Source organism: Tamandua tetradactyla, chromosome 3, assembly GCF_023851605.1.
Source record: "Tamandua tetradactyla isolate mTamTet1 chromosome 3, mTamTet1.pri, whole genome shotgun sequence".
NCBI lineage: Eukaryota > Metazoa > Chordata > Mammalia > Pilosa > Myrmecophagidae > Tamandua > Tamandua tetradactyla.
The window spans coordinates 148,542,731-148,562,764 of record NC_135329.1 but is presented as its reverse complement, the minus strand read 5'-3'; the positions used below and the strand labels follow the sequence as shown (position 1 = coordinate 148,562,764).

The following is a 20,034-nucleotide window of genomic DNA, read 5'->3' as shown; positions in this document are numbered from 1 at the left end:
AGAAAGGTCCCCAGGAACAGCATCTATAGGGACAGAGAATCAGGTACTCCCTGCTGAGGACATGCATGGAAATGGGTGATGCTGGTGGCCAAGGGTGTGTGTGTGAGAGATTGCAGATCTGGAGGACGCGCATGAACAGGAAATAAACCAGAGATGCAGGCTGAAGGCTGCCTGTACCGACAAGAGGACACTCTGGCTATCTGTGGAAACAGCACACTGGACCATAAAGCCAAATCACTCTCATCACAGAGGCATATAAATAGCATTTGCAGACTATCATTCTTTCCCCATTCAACTCAATTAATGTTCATAAAAGGCCTACTATGAGGACGGCATTAGCATTTACCCATCAGAATGAACCAAGGATACAGGGCAGATTTTTCTCATCTCGGTGGAGCATACATTTAACTCGATCGTGGCTTAGTGCTCGTGAGATGTTCAGTGAGGACCTTGGCCACCAAGGACCTTTGTGGGTCTGGCAGCACAGTCTGCAGAACTGGGAGCAGCAGAGTTCTCAGAAGCACCACAACTTAGAGCAAAAATAAATATATAAACAGGGAGAAACAGAGGAGCCAATGTTAGTCAAGATAAAAGAAATCTGCACTAGGAAGGTCAGCTGCTCTAAGAATAACTGTCCTGCAAAAACAAAACCAGGCCAAATATAATGTCTCCTACCTCAGCCAAAATCATCTGCCTTTTGAAGTCAGTGTTGTGTTCTGGTAGTTTTTTTCTCCTTTATTCCCTATAGGTTCCTTTAAGGTAGGCCATTCTCTGTGAGAAAATATATGTGCACAAGGTTTCATTTGACATCTGTTTTCTCACTATTAAATTTGAGGTGATTAATTTTAGAACAGAAAATAGTTTAAGAGATAATTAGGAGCCCGTATGTGATGCAGGCTAGATAGCAGTCAGTGTTTTAGGGATTATGTCTGAAAAATGTTAACTGACTGAAAAGTAGGAAAAAATAATGTATATTTGAAGTTTATTAAGATGACCAATAAAAAGAAAATCCAGCAGTATAATGATTTCTCAGTTTCCTCATTTGCATGCCATGTTGTTCTTTGTATACAATAGTGACTGCCCTCTTCCCTCCCACCTCCCCGTCTGAGAGGTCAGCCTGGTCAGGTGGATTTCCAGCAGTGGTGATGGATTTGCTCTGATCCACCCTCGCCCTTTCTCCTGTTTCTGCCCATGATGAATGGACCCCGTTACAAGATGGCAACAGGGAGTTAGGGGAGCGGCCGAGGGGAGCTCACCCCCTTGGGGAATCAAACACAGGACCTTGGCCTCTTTTGTGTGATGGTTTAGCCTACTCAAATAATCAGCCACAGACGAAATAAAGATGCTTGTCACCGACTTGCCAAATAGAAGTGCTGTGCAAATTATTTAAAAAATAAAAAAAAAAAGGAAGCAAGAGATGTCAGAAGCTTCCACAGTAAAACAGTTATTTAAATACCAACTAACATTGTTATAAGTGAGGAGCAGAGACTGTAGTGATAAAAGCTGTTTCTCTGAATCAACAACCAGCGAGGGATTAAATCTGTCTACAAAATGAGTTTCATAAGATTATGCTTATTTTAGAAACATCAGCACTGAAACAGCAGTAACAGAAAGCATTTTTCCCCTTAGTTTAAGCACTACTTGGATATGCATTATATCCAGCCTAGCAATAACTGAACAAATTCTTCTCTTAAATCTCCTCCAAGTTCAAGTATAAGGCTTTAGGCACACCAGAAGCTATTTAAAACAGCCTAGCTGTAAGTATGCTATAATCGCTCATTTCCTGACCATTAATTCAGACATCATGCAATCATTCAAAGGCATCCATTTTCCTTGCTGCTATTTTGGGGACTGCTGCCTATTGTCATCCTGCCTTAGACCCCTGACTTAGTCATCTTTTAATTAGAGCCTGTGAGAATGACAGGCTGAGTGAGCCTGCTGAGGATGATCCATCACCGGGCTTGCTTTGCTTCCTGGCTTCTTGGATGACTGTTTATAAACAGAACAGCTCAGATTAGCAAAATAGTGGTATAAGAAAAGAAAAGAACAAATGGTGACCATCCTGTAAACTAATTCCCTGAAATTATAAACCCTAGTCTAGGGCTTTATTGACTGACACTTTATTTAGGTTAAATATCCAAATAAACTATAACAATAATGATTCTTTGGAAGTTGCTTTCATTTGAGCTTGCCCTCAAACACACTGATGTAATAATCTAGAGTTGCCCAAGGTGTTCACTAATATACTTACAAGTAACTTAGCAATTTGGAAAATTTTATTAGCTCTGCCCGTTAGCTAAATCCTTCCCACATTGGTCAACTGCTATTCCCAGTGCTGAAAGAGATAAAAAAAAAAAAAAAATCAACTCAGTATGGGTAGCCTTACTTCACTGTCATTGTAGAAAGCACCACATATTAGCCTGTAGAGTATTACTATTCAATATTATTTTCCTGGGAAAACTAAAGGACTGGGTTATGCCTACTGAGCTCCAAACCTATTAGCTTAGGGAAAAGACATATAACCCAAGGTTATATTGGACTGCAATCCAAATCTACAACTGTGCATGTTCCAGGCATGGTACTAGGTGCTTGGGTGACAGGTACCCAGCCCCTGTGCTGGAGAAGCTCACAAGCTGGAGGGAGCCGGTGGTCTGGTAAGACTGGGGAAAACAGCATGGCCCACATAGATCCGGCTGGGCACAGTATGGAAGATGCCAAGGCCGGACCTCATGGGCTTCAGTTGACTCTCAGCCACTCCACTCAGTGGGTATGTGACCTTGGTAGTTCACTTAAACCATCTGTATCACTGTTTCATGACTACTTTGATGCATTTCTTTTCAGACCTGTGTGTCTATGCATACATTTTACATACAGAAAATTGAAATCATAGTTGCTACACATTTAAGTCTTATTTTATTCACTTAATACATCAGAGGAATATTATTTGGCCATAAAAAGGAATGAAGTACTGATATATTTATCTACACCATGGATGAACCTTGAAAACATGCTAAGTGAAAGAAGCCAGTCACAAAGGACTGCGTATCATATGGTTCCATTCATATGAAATGTCCAGAACAAGGAAGTCTGCAGAGACAGCAAACAGATTAGTGGTTGCTTAGTACCAGCAGGGGGCAGGGGATGGATGACAGCTAAAGGGCATGGGGATTCTTTTGGGGGTAATAAAAACATTCTAAAATTGACTGTGGTAATGTTCACATATAATGTAAATATACTAAAACCCACTGAATTCTACAATGTAAATGGGTTAATTGTATAGTATATGAACTATATCTCAATAAAGCTGCTAAAAACATTTTTAAAAATATGTATTTATCGGGATGCAAGGGCAGTTCAGTGGTAGAATTCTCGCCTGCCATGCAGGAGCCCAGGCTTGATTCCTGGCCCACGCACTTCCAAACAAACAAAAAAAGAAAATTCAACAAATGGTGCTGCAATAACAGGATACTTATATGGAAAAAAGAATGAAATGTGAACCCTTCCTGCAGCATACATAAATAAATAAATAAATAATACATGTATCAGAAGCATTTGCCATGTAAATATTTTTAATAACAATAAGAGTACATCATGTCGATACACATTAACTTAATAAGCCATGCCTTATTGTTGAACACTTACACTGTGTCCATTTTTCATTACAATAAGTTGTGATTAACATGTTTTCCTATCTTCTGAAAGAGCTTAACAGCACTGGATTGAATATTCCATGAAACATTAAATGTCTTAATAACAAATTAGCAGGTAATTATTTTAAAACTTTTTATTCTTTCTTGGTTAAGTTCTATTCAAGTTTCTTACACTAATACAAATTTTACAAATACCATTCTATAAGACACTAAAAACAATATTGGACAGTGAATACTGATTAGCCTCCTCGTATATTGCCAGACAATTGCTAGGTGCTGAGGCTATAGCAGTGAACAAGACAGACAAGCTTCTGCCTTCATGGAATTTATATTCTAGCAGGCAAAAGAGACAAAACAAATGGGCAAAAAGATGGAAAGTGCATCAGAAGGTGAAGAATGCTTTAGAGAAAAACAAAGTTTAAGACAGGAAGGGGGCTGTTATTTTTTATAGGATGGCCAATGAATAACTCACTGAGAAGGTGATATGTAATGATTGAAGGAAAAGAGGTAGAAAGTGGTCCAGGCTGAGGGAACAGAAGGGGAACAACAACGCGGCCCAACTGGCTGTCACAGAGTGGGTGAGGGGCACACAGGAGGAGAAGTAGCAGGGGCCAGATCATGGAAACCTAACAGGTCTTTGTAAGAAGTTGGGTTGAGTTGTAGGCAGGAGTGCTTTATAGATGTTTTCACACACACCCTGAAAGTATCCATTGCTTTTTAAGGTACAGTTCCCAAAATAATGTTATTTGGTATGAGCCCCAGTTTGTGTAAATTCATAGAATTTCTTCCCATTCCAATCCCCCAAATGGCTATTAATTCTTAACCAAATGGCCATCACTGAGTTTAAGAGCTCTATCCTTAAAAGCCTTGTGGTTTTGTCAAGGGGGAACAAGTATAAAGGCTAAAACATTTTCCTGCATACAAAATGGGGTTTACAAGAGATCAGAATTGGGACTATCTGATGTTTCATAAATGTCCTGCAAGAGAGCACGAGAGAAAGTTCCCAGATTGTAGACAAAACTGAGATATCTAAAATGTAGACTGCTGAAGTAATAGGGCAAAATAGTAGAAGGACTTCTCAAAACTGGGTGTTTTGCTCAAAGTTGGTGATGAGTGTCAGTATTAGAAGTCATGCAGAGTGTACCTGTGAAACTCTGGCATCTGGGCTTTCAGTTTTACCAAAGAAACTGCTTTCCCTACAGGCACTGACTCCTTCCATGTTCCTGCAACCAAAGAAGTGAATAAATACTGGATGGCTTCAAAAAATATTACAGAAATAAACATTCTTTCTTTCAGTAAATATTTATTGGACACCAATGGGCTTGGTTGGTGCTTTCTGTCAGTAATGCAAAGCTTTTAGTCCAACCAGAGGGATGAATAAGTTGATGGAAAGTGATGAATTCTCTCCTAGATGTAACAACATATGGGAAAGGGGCACATACCCTAGATGATAGGGACCAAGTAAGCTGAAAAAAAGTGATGGGAGTTAGCTGGATATAAATGTACTGAAAGGATTGAGGGTACCCAAAGTGTGTGGGGGGGTGAGGGGTACTATGAGAGCAAAGGCCCATGGGGAGCCCCAGGATGCTGGAGAAGCAATCATGTGTGGTTGGAATAAAGGATGGAGTCAGGAAGTAATGAGAGGTGAGAAGGGAAGACCTGTTACCATCCTGTGCGTGATGGTATATCCATATCTGGAACACAACATGCTATTCTGGTCCTCATACATGGCAGGAAGCTTAGATAATAGCAACTAAAATGATCACCTGAGTGAAGCAGTTTTTATAAAAAGAAAGACTAAATAAGATTAGAACTCCCTACCAAATACTCAACAGGAAAATGTACGAAAGTATGAATTTAAAATAAGTAATAAATAAATTAATCTGATGTGGAGCAAGCTGCTGTTTGGTAGGAGCATAGGCTCAGGCACAACAGAAACTTTAAGCAAATAACTGTTTTATTACTTACTTAGCCCAGAGGGTACAAAAGAGCAGGGGTTGAGATCCCATCGGGGCTGGTCTCCCAAGGAGGCCAACTGCTCTGGTCAGAGTTGGTAGATGGCAGCTCCGTAGGCCCCACTTTGCTCCTGAGAGGAGAAACAAATCTGTGCTGCCTGAGGTTGTATAAATACCTGAGGTATTTATACAACCCAGGGGGAAGGGGCCCTGCCTCTGAGAGTACACACCCTATTAGCAGCTGGAACTGCTTGCTCCTGGCTTCCAGGTTTGAACCACATTCAGGCTGTTCCATTAGACCTAATGTCTCTCCTGGGTACCTGCGGAATGGAAGCATAATGCAACATCTGCACACAAACAAAAGGAAGCAGAGAGGGCATGGCTGGAAGATGGCCACCAGGTGCTAGGGCGGTTCCTGGTTTCCCCAGCACCTGATGTATTTGTTCACCAAATCCCAGAGCTCGAACTCTAGACAAAATGCAGCCAACGAGGACATTTCTTGTGTTAACGTTATCTAAAGTAAAGGCCTCCTAAACTTGCCCGATTGTGAGAATCACTTGAAATGATGGTTAAAAATACAGATCAGATCCCTAGCTTTCATCCCACCTACCACTTCTACTTCACCTCACCCTTCCACCAACCTCCTGAATCAGAATCTCCAAAAGATGGGCCCAAGGATTTGTATTTTAACAAGTATCTCAGATGATTCTTATGATCAGGCAAATATTTCTGAAAGTATGGACTGGAAATGCCTAGGGTCAATATTACTAATTGCTAAAAGGCTCTCACCTGGCCAATGGTTCTTCTTGCATTTATCAATTAAAGTAGACCAGATTGCTGGATTCCCTTCAAGGGTGGTAATGATGAAAAGCATAGGCAATGTTCAATGAAAGGGGATATAATTCAACTGATTCCAGACCTCACCAGCCTATGGAGACCAGAGGTCTAAGTAGCATTAATATTTAACTGTGGCCAGCCTAGGATCCCAAGGCTCTATGCAAAACCCCAACCTCCTTCAAAATTGCCCCCTGTTGTTTCCCCAAGTTCTGTCCCCAGGAACAAGTCCATTCAAGGTCTTCCTCTGGAGAACCATCATGGAGTTGGCAGCCCACCCACCACCACCCCCAGCTGTTCAAGGGAGTCACCCATGGAGGTTGCATCTCCCCGTGCCTTCCTCTATCCTCTTCCTCTCTCAGCCAAATGCCCTTCTCTAAGACATGTTTCCTCCTTGAACCCTCATTCCTGCAGATGGCCAGAGAAAGGGACTGGGCTTGCACCACATCCCCATTCCTAGTTTTAACTCATCCTGAACTAGCTAGGCTGCTACAAGGCAACACCCCCGAAAAGGCATGCTTTCCACCTGCTTGTAAAGAATGGATTCTCATTTTCATGACTATCATTTTAGATAGCATTTCCTAGGGTATAAAACAGAGAATTTTAAAAAAGCATATCTAGAGTAGTAATTATTTTACCAAAGTTCAGTTTGATGGCATTTGAAATACTGAAAGTCAGAATCAATAAAGCTCTGGGCTTTGGAATCCTAGGAACCACTACAAGTCCCGGGACATACTTTTCCTGGAATTTGTAATAAGGCACCAGCATATGGAAGATAGATGTAGCTTTATGGATATGTGCATAGATGCTTCTAAAACACACTTGCATTTCAATAGTTTGCAATATGTGTATGTGTTCTAAGGGCTCAATTGACTAGAATCATAAATATAACTGTTTCACAAACCAAGTCCCAAACTTCAAGGTTCTAGGACCAGGAAAAGAGCTTCATCAATCTGAGTCAAATTTGATTCCTGATGGTGATACTTGTATTTAGAAAAGGTTGACATTCTTTCTTCACTCCAAGGTGGTCAGGACTGTCTTTTGCTTTGGTGAATGGCTGACCACTTGCTACCATTGGTTATGTGAGGGTCACCACCAAGTTCCATTCTTCAAAACAAATTCTCCTGTTCCAAAGGAATCCTCACACCTGACCTAACGGCTTCATTAGCATATTAGAAATTCTTCTCTCTTCTAATCCAGATAAGAATGCAACTTCACAGATGAAAGAGACCTCATCATGCAAATATTCTATATTAGTATCTAAGATGCAGGGAAGATTAAATTTCTTAAATAATTTTGTTGTATGGGACATTCTGCCATACAATATCTAAGCCCACACTCCATTACACAGATTTTTTAGTTGTGGAAATTCTGAGCCTTTTCTTCCTTTTTTAAAAATTGTACTTTCCTTACTTTTTGGTGATTCATTGCTTGCTAAAATTTTCAATAAAAGGCAGACAGAAGGAAGATCACAAATCAACAAATGACAGATGACACCCACAGTCTGACATGTCTGGAAGTACTTCTTTCTGGATGATATAGAAGACCAAGAGACATTTCTTCTGGGTGAAAATTTTTCACATGTTAAACAAGCTCAAATTTATAACTTAATAAAGGTTACCAACAGTTGGGATCAGCCTACCTAAGTCAAGCAACTTCTCAGGAGAATTACGTGAACTTCACATAAGGGAAGGAAGCCATGGCCATACAGAGGCACTCTCATGCACAACCTGTCCTTTTTAAAACCATCCTGCCCTCCTGTGATGCATCTGAAGGCCTTTGGTGATGGTGATTCTCCTATTAAATGCTTGCCCAAAAATGGGATGTGCTCACTTGTCATTTCTGTTTGCCCAAATAATTCAGGGCTGGCCATTTGTAAGTATGGGCCCTTACTTTAAAAAGAGGGTGTTTCTCTAGAAAAGATGTCAGCCCTGTTCATAACTACCTATCAACCACTTTTCATTATGCAACATTTTGTATGACAAAAAACCTTTACAAAATAATGTGCAATATATGTGTTAATCTACATGGAACCTAGACACACATCAATGTTAGTTTCTAGTTTCCTCTTCAATTCACTGGATCATAGATCTTAATACTAAAATGCTTCATTCAATTAAATGTACGCAGTAGATATAAAGATTCAGGATTATAAGCTCATTACAATGGGAACAACATAGGAGAACAATATCATTGCTGGTTGCCCTGGATATCCAGATGTAAGGGGCAGAATTCCTTACAAGTTTCAAACGGAATTTTTGCGCCAGTGGAATCATTTTCTATTAAGGAGACAGGATCAGACATCAAAATTCTATAAAAGGAAACTCTGTGCATGAAAAATCAGTTTTGTGATATATTTAACAAAAGCCAAATATTGTAGTTGGTCTTGGGGAAGAAGACAATGTTCTTTCTGTGACCTGTTGGAGGCGAAAGGCAAACAGTCTCACATTGAGCCAGACAACAGAAATGGCTGCATGATCCAGTTCAGAGAGACTGTTAACTCCCTGTGGACTAGGCATGAGAGAGAGGCAAAGAGCTGGCAGTTTTTATTCCTAGAATATTTTATCTTATCTAATTTCATCATTCTAAAAGTTCTAAATGCTGAACACGTCAGATGTACCAAGGCCTCTAGGAAGAGTTTGCAGACAGATGTCTGTAAAAACAGCACACAGGTTTGGCTTATTTTAGACACCTTGCTATGCTAAAACTTCATAGATATGTAAATATTGATATCATAAGAATGTCCTCTTCCCAAGAAGCCCAACTACTAGGGTTTCCAGATTTAACAAACAAAAGTACAGAACACCAGTTAAATTTGAATTCCAGATAAATGATAAATAATTTTTTTAGTATAATACGTCCCTTACAGTACTTGGAACATACTTCCACTGAAAAATCATTAATTCTTTATCTGAAATTCAAATTTTATCTGGACATCTTACATTTTTCTGGTAACCCTACTAGCTTGCCACCACAAAGGAGAGACCACACTTGAGTCTATAGATAAGAAACAGAATCAACTAATTCATCTGGTTCTATGTCACCTAAAGACCATGTGGGCCCAAGCAGAGGAGCCAATCTTGTACAGAGGGAAAGCCTCAGTAATATTCTTGTTCTTGTCTACTGTAGAAGGACACCGAATGTTCTGATAATGTTTTAAGTTTTGCTACATTCTCCTGGTTAATGTAATTTTAAAAACATAATGCTTTGCATTTGTGGTGGTTGTGTGAAACAGGAAGAATGTCATCTCTACTGGAGTTTATGTGCCTTATCAACAAGACTGCAGCGATGAGGGCTAAGTACATACCTCAGTTGTATTTAACACAGGGGTAGATGGGATTCCCCCATGAGGCCCTTATGGCTAGAGATGGGCAAATTTTGCATGGACTTATTTGTTGTATCTGGTTTGGGGTGTCCATGTACATGCGTGTGTTTGAGAGTTTCCCCCCTTACAATAGGGTAAATATCAGAAAGGTACTAAATATTACCCTGATCTGAACAAATTATTTTTTTAAGTCAACAGTAAGAAAAAACAAAATTATAAACATTTGGGGCTAATGCAAAATATGGATATCTTGTTTTACAAATAGGTACTGTAAAGAACACCTTGATTAAGCATTTCTTTAGATTAAGAAATGCATTTATAATTTAAAAATACCTAGGTGATTCAAGATCTGATTATCATATATCATTTCTAATGCATGGGATGTCTTTAACACTAAGAAAATTATTTGGTTATCTCCTATATTTCTTGGGTATCTGATGTTTGTTTGTTAGTATACATAGAGTCCCATTACTTTCCATTATGCAGCAGGAAATCAGAAACTGATTCTAAAATAAAACTGATAGAATTGCTTTATTACACACATAAGCCTTTCCCTATTTAGCTAGAAATCATTTAAACACAAGAACTTCACCTTAATTGTTTTATATGTCCTTGTACCCTAGCAGTGCCTGACCTACAATAAGTGGTCATTAAGCCATATTAAACAGATGAATCAATGATTCCAACAGTATTTGCTTGGAAAATAATCCAGGTATTATGTACAATACTGAAAAGTATCAATTGTCTTTTAGCTGGGTTTCAGCAGATCAGATTTAAAGTAAGTTTTAAAAAAATTCTATATAGTTGGAATCCAAGATAACTGAAGTCAAGCCCTAGCTCGGCTTTAGGCTCCAGTTCTAATACCTGTAAACTTGTGTACTGGTTTTCTCTGCAACCTGGATGGATTCTATCTGTGTCTGTAAAAGGAGAACAGCAGACATTCCTAGATCCACTCAAGTCTTTTAGGAGACTCAGCCCATGAGAGGAAGGGCTCACCTACTGCTGTCTCTCCACTTTTCAGCTTTTGTTTCAAATACCATCCTTTCAAAGAGACAAGCACATTCTTTTTCTTTCTAATCTTCTAAGTCCAAATAAAACAAAATAGAGATTAAAATGTATTAAATAAAATGTTCTTTACTGGAACAGAGATAATAGAGCCAAGAACTACACACTGAAAGCTATAAAACATTGCTGAGAAAAATTTTTAAAGTCTTAAACAAATGGAGAGAACCACTATGGTAATTGAATGGAGCAAACAATATTGTTTAGATGTCAGTTTTCCCCAAATTTGAAGAAATCCCAGTAAAACTCCCAGCTTTTTTGGCCTAAATTGAAAAGTGATTTTAAAATTTATATAGAAATGCAAAGGACCTAGACTATCCAAAAGTATTTTGTGAAGAATAGCATAGGAGGACTTACTCGATCTGATTTCAAGATCTATTATAAGCTGCAGTAATCAAGACAGTGCGGCATTGACATAAGGATAGACATCTAGATTAAAAAAACAGAAGAGAGTCCAGAAACAGACAAATACATATGTGGTCAATTGATTTTCAACAAAGGTACTGTCATGGTCAGGTTCATGTGTCAACTTGGCCAGATGGTGGTGCCTGGTAGTCTGGCTCAGCAAGTGTTGGCCTGTCTGTTGCTATGAGGACATTTCACCGACTTAAATCATGATTATGTCAGCTGCATCCACAGCTGATTGCATTTGTAATCAGCTAAGGGGAGTGTCTTCTGCAATGAGTAATGCTTAATCTAATCACTAGAAGTCTTTTTAGGAGAATTCAGAAGAGACAGTATCTCTTCCTGCTTCAGCCAGTGAGTTTCTCCTGTGGAGTGCATTGAGACCCTTCATCGGAGTCATCAGCTTCACAGCCTGCCCTACAGATTTTGGACTCTTCCATCCCCATGGTTGTCCAGCCAGCCTTTCCTGAGAGTTCACTGTGGAACTTCATCAGAGTTACCAGCTTGCAGCCTGACCTATAAACCTTGGACTCTATGTTTCCACAGTTACATGAGACACTTTTATAAATTTTGTATCTATGGATATTTCCTGCTAATTCTGTTTCCCTAGAGAACCCTTGCTTATACAGGTGCCAAGATAATTCAATTGGAAAGAACAGTCTTTTCAACAAATGGTGCTGCAACAACTAGATGTCCCTATGAAAAAGGGTGAATGGGGGCTACCTAAACTTTACCTCACAGCATATACAAAAATAAATATATAAAAAAAAAAACTCTAAAACTTCTAGGAGAAAATCTTTGTGGTCTTGTGGTAGGGAAATATTTTTTTAATGAAACAGAGAAAGCAAGAACGTAAAGGAAACAAAGTAATAAATTGGACTTCAATAAAACATAAAACTCTCTCTCTTCTAAAGATATAAAATGAAAGGCAAACCACAATGATGCTCCTTTTATCCCGGGTATGGACAGACAAGTAAAAAATATAGATAGATTAAAAAAGCAAATCAATAATGGGGGGAACAAAGGTTAAGATAAATTGGGTAGATGGAAATACTAGTGGTCAATGAGAGGAAGTGGTGAGGGGTATGGTATGTATGAGTTTATCACAATGAGATACAACTGCTCATGCTCCAAAATGGCTAAAATTAAAATGATTGACAATATACCAAATGATAACAGATGTGGGGTAAAGAAAACTCTGGAAAATTGCTGATAGGAATGCTATACGGTACAATCACTTGGGAACACATTTTTTAGTTACCTATAAAATCAAACATAAACTTAACATATAACTGAGCAATTCCACTTCTAGGTGCTTACCCAAATGAAAACATGTCCAAACAAAAACTTACACATGAATGGTCATAATAGCTTTATTCAAAATAGTCAAAAATGTGAAACAACTCAGGTGCCTATCAAAAGGTGATTAGATAACTGGTATATCCATACAACATATAAAATGGACTAAATGAATAAAAGAAGTGAATTACTGATACATGTGACAACATGGATAAATCTAAAGAACAATGTTAATCAAAAAAGTCAGATATGGAGTGCATACAACATAATTCCACTTATATAAAATTCTAGGATAGGCAAGAGACACAGGTTCAGTTCCCAGACCATGCACCACCCTGACTCAAAAAAAAAATCTAGGATAGGTAAGACTAATCTCTACAGAGGATAGAGGTCAAATCAGTGGTTGCCAGGAGTAGGACGGGGGTTGAGTATTGACTGGAAGGGTCATGAAGACATTTGGTGGTGACAGAATATTCTAAATATTGATTTTGGTGGTAGTCACACCCATGTCTACATTTTTCAAAACCTGAAAATGATATATTTAAAGTTTACACTTAACTATATGTAAATTAGATCTCTATAAAGTTTATTTTAAAAAGCAGACTGAGATACTATTTCTTGCCTATCAATTTAGTAAAAATCAAAGAATTTGACAACATACTATGTTGGTAAGGCTGTGGGACAACAAGAACTCCTACACATTACTAGTGACCATACAAAATTGCACTAACCATTGGGAAGGGAATTTGCCAATCACTAACAAAATGACACAAGCATTTTCCCGTTAACCCCGATATCTCACTTCTAGGAATCTATTCCAAAGGTATACTATGAAATGCATATACATACAATTTTTCATTGAAGCACCATCTGCTCTACAATAAAATGCAAAAAGAATGGAAAACATCTGATTGTCCACGAAGAAGGTTCTGGTTGAATGAAGTAAGGTACATTTGCACAATGTGGATGCAGCAGAAAAATAGGAATGAGGTGTAGCTCTATATATTAGGGCATGATCGCCAGGATATATTGTCAAAAGAAAGAAAGTGAGGTGAATAAAAGTGTATATAGCGTGTTATCATTTACATAAGAAATATGAGGATACAGATATATATTTTTAGAAAAACCGGTACAATATTTTATATACCAAATATGTTTACATATATATATATATATTCATACATTTATACATAAATGCATAATATGCAAACTTTTGCCCTTATTTATTTATTTTTCTTGCATAGGCAGGTACCAGGAATCCAACCTGGGTCTCCGGTATGGCAGGCGACAATTCTGCCACTGAGCCACTGTTGCATCACCCTGCCCTTATTTTTAAAAATGGAATAAAAACATTTACTTATAGGGGAAGGGAGGGTATATAACATTAGGACAGGGATAAAAGCTAGACTTCTCTGAATATGCCCTGTGTTTCATTTATATGTACGAATTTCCTTGTTCTGCTCAGTGAAAAGGCCTAGAGACAATGGTAATTCTAGTAGCAATAAGCATCGCTATTGTGGTCCCTAAACTCCATTTCCCATGAAAAAGAACCAGAGCTCTTAAGAGAGATGGATGATTCTAGATCTGGGGAAGGAAATGTTAAAGATTGGTCATAGTAAAAAGCAAGGAGCTATCAAATATAATCCCAGAAAAAAGGACTCAAGCCAAACTGAAGTTGTCCCCATGGGCCAAAGATGGGGAAATTTGAGCATCAGTAAGGATAATAAATGCAATGGGTCAAAAAAATATTTTTACATCCATATGTTCATAATGATATAAGGAAAAAAATACACATTCGGTAACCTTTGAGGGTATTAGGGAGCCAATTCATTAATTTGAAAACTGGTAAGTAGAGAGAAAGAAGCAAGCATTTATTCTGTCTTTTATTATAAGAAAACTAAGAACTTAATTGCCAGTAGATGAGGGGAAGTTTCTCTTTGTAGATGTATTCCAGCCAATAAAGGAAGGAACTAATGGATCAAGGCAATAATCATCAATGGCTAATGCCATCTGTACCAGTTCAAAAGTATTATGACACCCAGAAAAGCCATGTTTTAATCCTGATTCAATCTCATGGGGCAGCCCTTTCTTTTATTCCTAATCAAATACTTTAAGGCAGAAACATTTGATTAGATTATCATCACAGAGGTGTGGGCCCAGTTGTGGGTATGGCCTTTTGATTAGATGGAGTCCCCTTTTAAAGGACTCCAGTAAATTAATCAAGACCTCCACCCATTCAAGGTGGGTCTTGATTAATTTACTGGAGTCCTTTAAAAGGGGAAACATTCTGATAGCTGACAGAAGCTTCAGAGCAGAGCTGACACAGATGCCGACACATGGAGTACAGTGACACAGATGTTTGGAGTTGCTTGGAGCCCAGTAGACCTCACCAAGAAATGTTAAGCAAGCTAGAACCTGAAGAGAGCCAAGGGAAGCCAAGAGATGAAGGCCAGCCCTGGTGAAGTGAAGTGAAGAACCCCCACAGGAAGAGAGGCTGTAAGCAATGGAGCCCAGGAGAAAGGGATCAGCAAATGCCAGCCACATGACTTCCCAGCTGATAGAGCTGTTCCAGACCCACTGGCCTTTCTTGAATTAAGGTATCTGTCCCTGGAGGCCTTAGTTTGGACATTTCCACAGGCTTAGAACTGTAAACTTTTGAATTATTAAATTATCTTTAGAAAAGGTGTTCTAATTCTGGTATATTGCATTCTGGCAGCTTACAAACTAATACGCCATCATAAAAAGAGAGGTAACCAGATATTATGTCTCCTACTACCACCTATGACATATTCTTTTATATACATACATATACATAAATCTGATCTAGGCTCCAGATCTAAAAACCAGTTTTCTGGAAATAGAGATCAAAAGATACAATCAGCATAATATAGACTGTGGGAAATGCTGTAGGGCAAGCAATCTGTTTTTTTACAATAACTAAAAGCCAAGAAAGAGATGGAGGAGTTCTCTATAGATTATAGGAGCCTTAAGAAAACTATCAACGCAATGGCAATGCATGGGCCTTATTTTGATCTTAAATTGAACAAAACAATTAAAAAATGCATTTATGAGACAGCCGAGGAATCTGAACATTGATTGCATATTAAATAATATGCAATTTTTAAACCATTTTTGTTAAGTGTGATAATGGTATTTAATAAGGTTTAAAAATAGTCCTGATTTTTCAGAAGTACATACTAACATACTATATTTAAAGATAGAGCATATCATATAGGATTTGATTTATAACAATGGGGCACAGGGGGGTGTTTATACAGATGAAACAAGATTTTCTATGAGTTGATTTTAGTGAAACTGGGTGACTGGTACAGAGAGCTCATTATACTATTCTCTTTAGATTTTCGTATTTTTGCAAATTTTCATAATAAGAAAGTTGTTTTTTTTTAATACCTTATGTAAAATGGCTAAAAGGACTAAAGGTGTTTGGCCTAGAGAAGAGAAGTCTAAATCTGGACATGTGAGTTGAAATAGATGTCATTACAAGAGAGATCAGACTTGGTGAAAGCCATAATGCAATATAAAGAATTATATTTTAAGTATCAAACTATGCAAAAAAAAAGGAAAGCCTTCCTGAAGTTAATAATAAGATAATATTTACTGGTCCTGTTAGGTGAGAAATAAATAAAAACATATAATAAAATCATGAGGCCCATGGAGTGGGAAAAGGGAAGTATACCGACCACTAAGAAACATGTACCAAACTAGAGCAGAGGGGAAAAACAGTTTGTATCAATCTGGAAGGATTAGTTAGCACAAAATAATAGAGAACTGATGAGGATCAGAAACAGAGGAAAAAGCAGCAGAAATGAAGATGAAGGGACGAATTCCAAAAACAATTGACAATACTTGATGATATTGAGATAAGGAAGGAAGGGGAGCCAAAGATGACTCAATTCAGTTCAACAAATATTTACCAAGCATCTGTATATTAACTGAGATGGGGAAAATAGTGTAGGAATAGCAGTATAGACAGGACATACAGTATTCATGGTGTTTATGTGACATCCAGTTAAATAGGAGGTTAGACATGCTCATGTATCAGCATATAGGTGATGGTTCTCAAAATAAATAGATTACTTAAGTTTGTTGGGAGATAGCAAAAAAAAAAGCCACCTTTATGCTTTAGTCTTAACAAATGAAATATCTGATTAGATAGCATCTTCATCAAGTTTACATTGTTATTACTGTAAATCTTTCCTGAATATTAAAAATACTTCAATTTAATGCTACTGGACTTTCATAAATCAACAGAACCTAACATCAAATTTCCTGATGCACTATTTAAGTGCATTATTTAAGAGAAATTAATAACTTACTTGTAAATGCTTACCTCACTGTACTTATCAGTATAGATAGAAAATAGCAGAGTGATAATGACTCCCTTCAATGAAAAAACGTTATTTCAAAGACACAAATGTAATAAATCTTTGTTCTAAGGATGATGCTGTAAGAGTAGGTAGAGGCAGCTCTGATGATATAACTGAATGGAAGTAACTTTTCCAAATGAAAACAAATTTGGAAACATATTTCTCTTTTGAAATTTTTATACTTAATTTTTGAAAGCCCTGTTTTAAAATTTATAGATTTGGGTTTTTTTTTTTAAACTCTGGAATATTGAGAAACTGTCTCTAAAGTTCATTTATAAACTGGCCCAAACATTTGCATTAAAGCAATGTCTCAGAAGTGTTTACATATGTTATGTATCGTTGAACTTTAAAACACAGTTTTCAACATCAATTGGCATCAAGAACTCCATAAGTAAAACATGCCATAAGGCAGCATGTGCATTCACTAGGAAAGGGAGAATATGTCTGTTATCGAATCACTATTTACAGTCATTTTCTTGGTTTGAGAAAGAAATCCAATAACATCATATGTAAAATGTAAAGGGGGTTATGGGGTATATCAAACATTTGCCTATTAGCTTCTTAAACTTATTGAAACATATTAAGAAAAATGCTTATGATGGAACATTTTCACCTTATGTACATTCTTTATATCTTTATAGTAAGAAACAAAAGTTAACATTCTCACAATAACCTCACCAACTTCAAAAATCAATTAAAGTTCTATTTAACTACCACCTCTGAAAGACGTGGGATGGAAGACTGCCTCCAGAGCCCCATCCCACAGAACACGTTTTTATTTTTATCTAGGAAATGTGCATGATACAGTACCTGACTAAACATAATCCAATTTGATTTGTGTTGTAGTGTTCTCCAAAGAACAAATGTGTAAAATTACAACATGTGAAAGCTTAACATAGTGATAGAAAATGGCAGTGGCACGGTTCATATCTTAAACTGACAGACTGATGGTGATTATTGCAAGGACAATGCCCTGCATATGTCAAACGATTTGCAAATAATTTATGTCATCTTTCCTTCCATTATTGTTTTTGCAGAGGACATAAACTGTGTCACCAATATTAAACTGTCTGCAAAAAAGAGCCGAGCTCAGCGTTCTCTTCTCTGAGAAGGCAGAGCCATCTGCACCCAGACAAACATGCATATGGCCATCATTTGTCCAACATCTTACACAGTATGAAGGTTTTTTACTTGAAATGCCAACCTATGTGGCAGATGATGTATGTGTTTCCTCAGTCCTGTGATTACCAGGCCCGCACCGCTGTGCCGCGCTCTCACCTCATCAGTTCCACAAGCTGCTCTCCAAGGTGTGTGAAGCATTTGCAGCGAGATGGCTTCTGACACGCTGTGAGGTGGAGGCGTTCTGGTGTGAATATTTGACTCGAGATTTTGTTCCAATCAGGGTCAAAGTCTGACCTACAGAAATTGGTGTGGGTAGAGATTTAGGACTCAAAAGCAGCAATTTGAAAACTGGAATGAATATATTTTGATAAAGAGGAAAGCAAAGGGCATCGCAGCTATCCCCTGGTTGACTGCAATGCCAAATGCCTTGGAAATAACCCAGGTTTTGTTTCTTCGGGAGAGAATATAGTGTGAGCAACACTGATTATCTCCACCTGAAAACTGCAAACGTTAACCCGCAACTAGCAGGTGTACCTATTGAAAGGTTTAGTAGGCGAAAGGGTGAAAAAGAAGGAAGGTAGACGAGGAAATTTAAAGTGGGCGGGATTATTTCTGTGCACCTGGGCAGAACTCACCACACCCAAGATGGAGGGAGACCCAAGACTCCGCCCGCGGGCTTTGGCGCAAGCAGCTTTTAAGGATGGAGGTCAGGTGATGTCCGGAAGGGGCGGTTCATTAGTTCCGGAAGTCATGTTAGGAGAGGGAATACAGCCTCCGCAGCTAAAGGTGCGGTGCACTTCTTGGTTTCCGCCCCCCCCCCCCCCCGACCTAGCACCTACTGTTCGGGATTTGCCAATACTACAAACTGGAAGTAAAGGGAATTTCATCACTGTAAAATGATATGAGAAGGAAGCTCTCTAGACAAATGATTTAGATAAAGTTTTAGAAACATTTTCTTAAACCAATTTTTCTTACACACACACACACATATATATACACACATGTACATGCACACACACATGAAGTGAGATGCTAGAATGCAACTTACTGAATTTATTGAGAGAGTAATTTTTTGCTAAAATCAGAGCTCCAGAATCCAGACATTCAATTCAAGACAGAATACGATGTTTTTCTCTTAATATGAGCCTCTGTTTTTATAGGAGCAATAGAGGAAGATAACTAAGAAGTTTAAAGACTGTCCCAAAGGGATTTGGTTAGACATCAAATAGCTTTTACAAAACCATACATCTTGATGAGTTAAGTGTAAGTTCATCAGAAACATATGGGTTTATTTTCCCGGAAAAATTCACACAGACATAAGATATCTCTCCACCTCCCTTTTACAATGATGGGGGTGGGAATTTGAAAATTCGACCAAAAGTACATAAATTTAATAAAAGGGAATAATTTCTTAAAATAAATTTACAGAACAAAATTCAAGGCACTTACCAAAACAAAAACATATCCGTCTTAGAACTAATTGTGCCTAAGGTAGTAAACTAAATCAAAGCCAACAAGGCTATCTTATGATACAATCTGATATGATTTCCAGAAATTGAGCACTCTCAATAAAAAAATAACAGGCAGTAATAGAATTTCCATCAATATTTGCCACTTTTTAAACATTTGTTAATTCTGTGATAAAATATATATATATACAAAGAAAAGAAAAAAACAATTTTCGAAGTACACTTTAACAAGTAGTTACAGGACAAATTTCAGGGTTTGTTATGGGTAAGCATTCCACTATTTCAAATTTCTCCTTCTAGCTGCTCCAAAACACTGGAGGCTAGAAGAAATATCAGTATGGTAATTCAGCAGTCATATTCAGTTGTTAAGTCCTATTTTCTCTGTTATAACTTCTTTTCCTTTGATCCTTTCAATCTATAAGGATCTTTGGGCAATGTCCATTCTAACTTTTACATGTTGAGAAGGGGTGTCAAAAATCAGGGATAAGGGAATATAACTAGTAGATAATCCTGGAGAGCTGGTCC

At 37.9% G+C, this 20,034-nt stretch overlaps 1 long non-coding RNA gene across 2 annotated transcripts; it reads right to left on the bottom strand.

The window, feature by feature from the left end:
* Positions 1-259: 259 nt before the first annotated feature.
* On the bottom strand, positions 260-18,757 carry LOC143676402 (uncharacterized). 2 transcript variants are annotated; one of them, XR_013172057.1, is made up of 8 exons: positions 18,661-18,757; positions 18,197-18,334; positions 5,836-5,925; positions 5,619-5,736; positions 4,795-4,873; positions 2,252-2,335; positions 676-771; positions 260-529 (listed from the first exon to the last, which is right to left on the bottom strand). It is a non-coding gene; the product is annotated as an uncharacterized LOC143676402 (long non-coding RNA). The 2 variants fall into 2 exon arrangements; XR_013172056.1 differs by having other exon boundaries at positions 18,676-18,753.
* Positions 18,758-20,034: the final 1,277 nt, after the last annotated feature.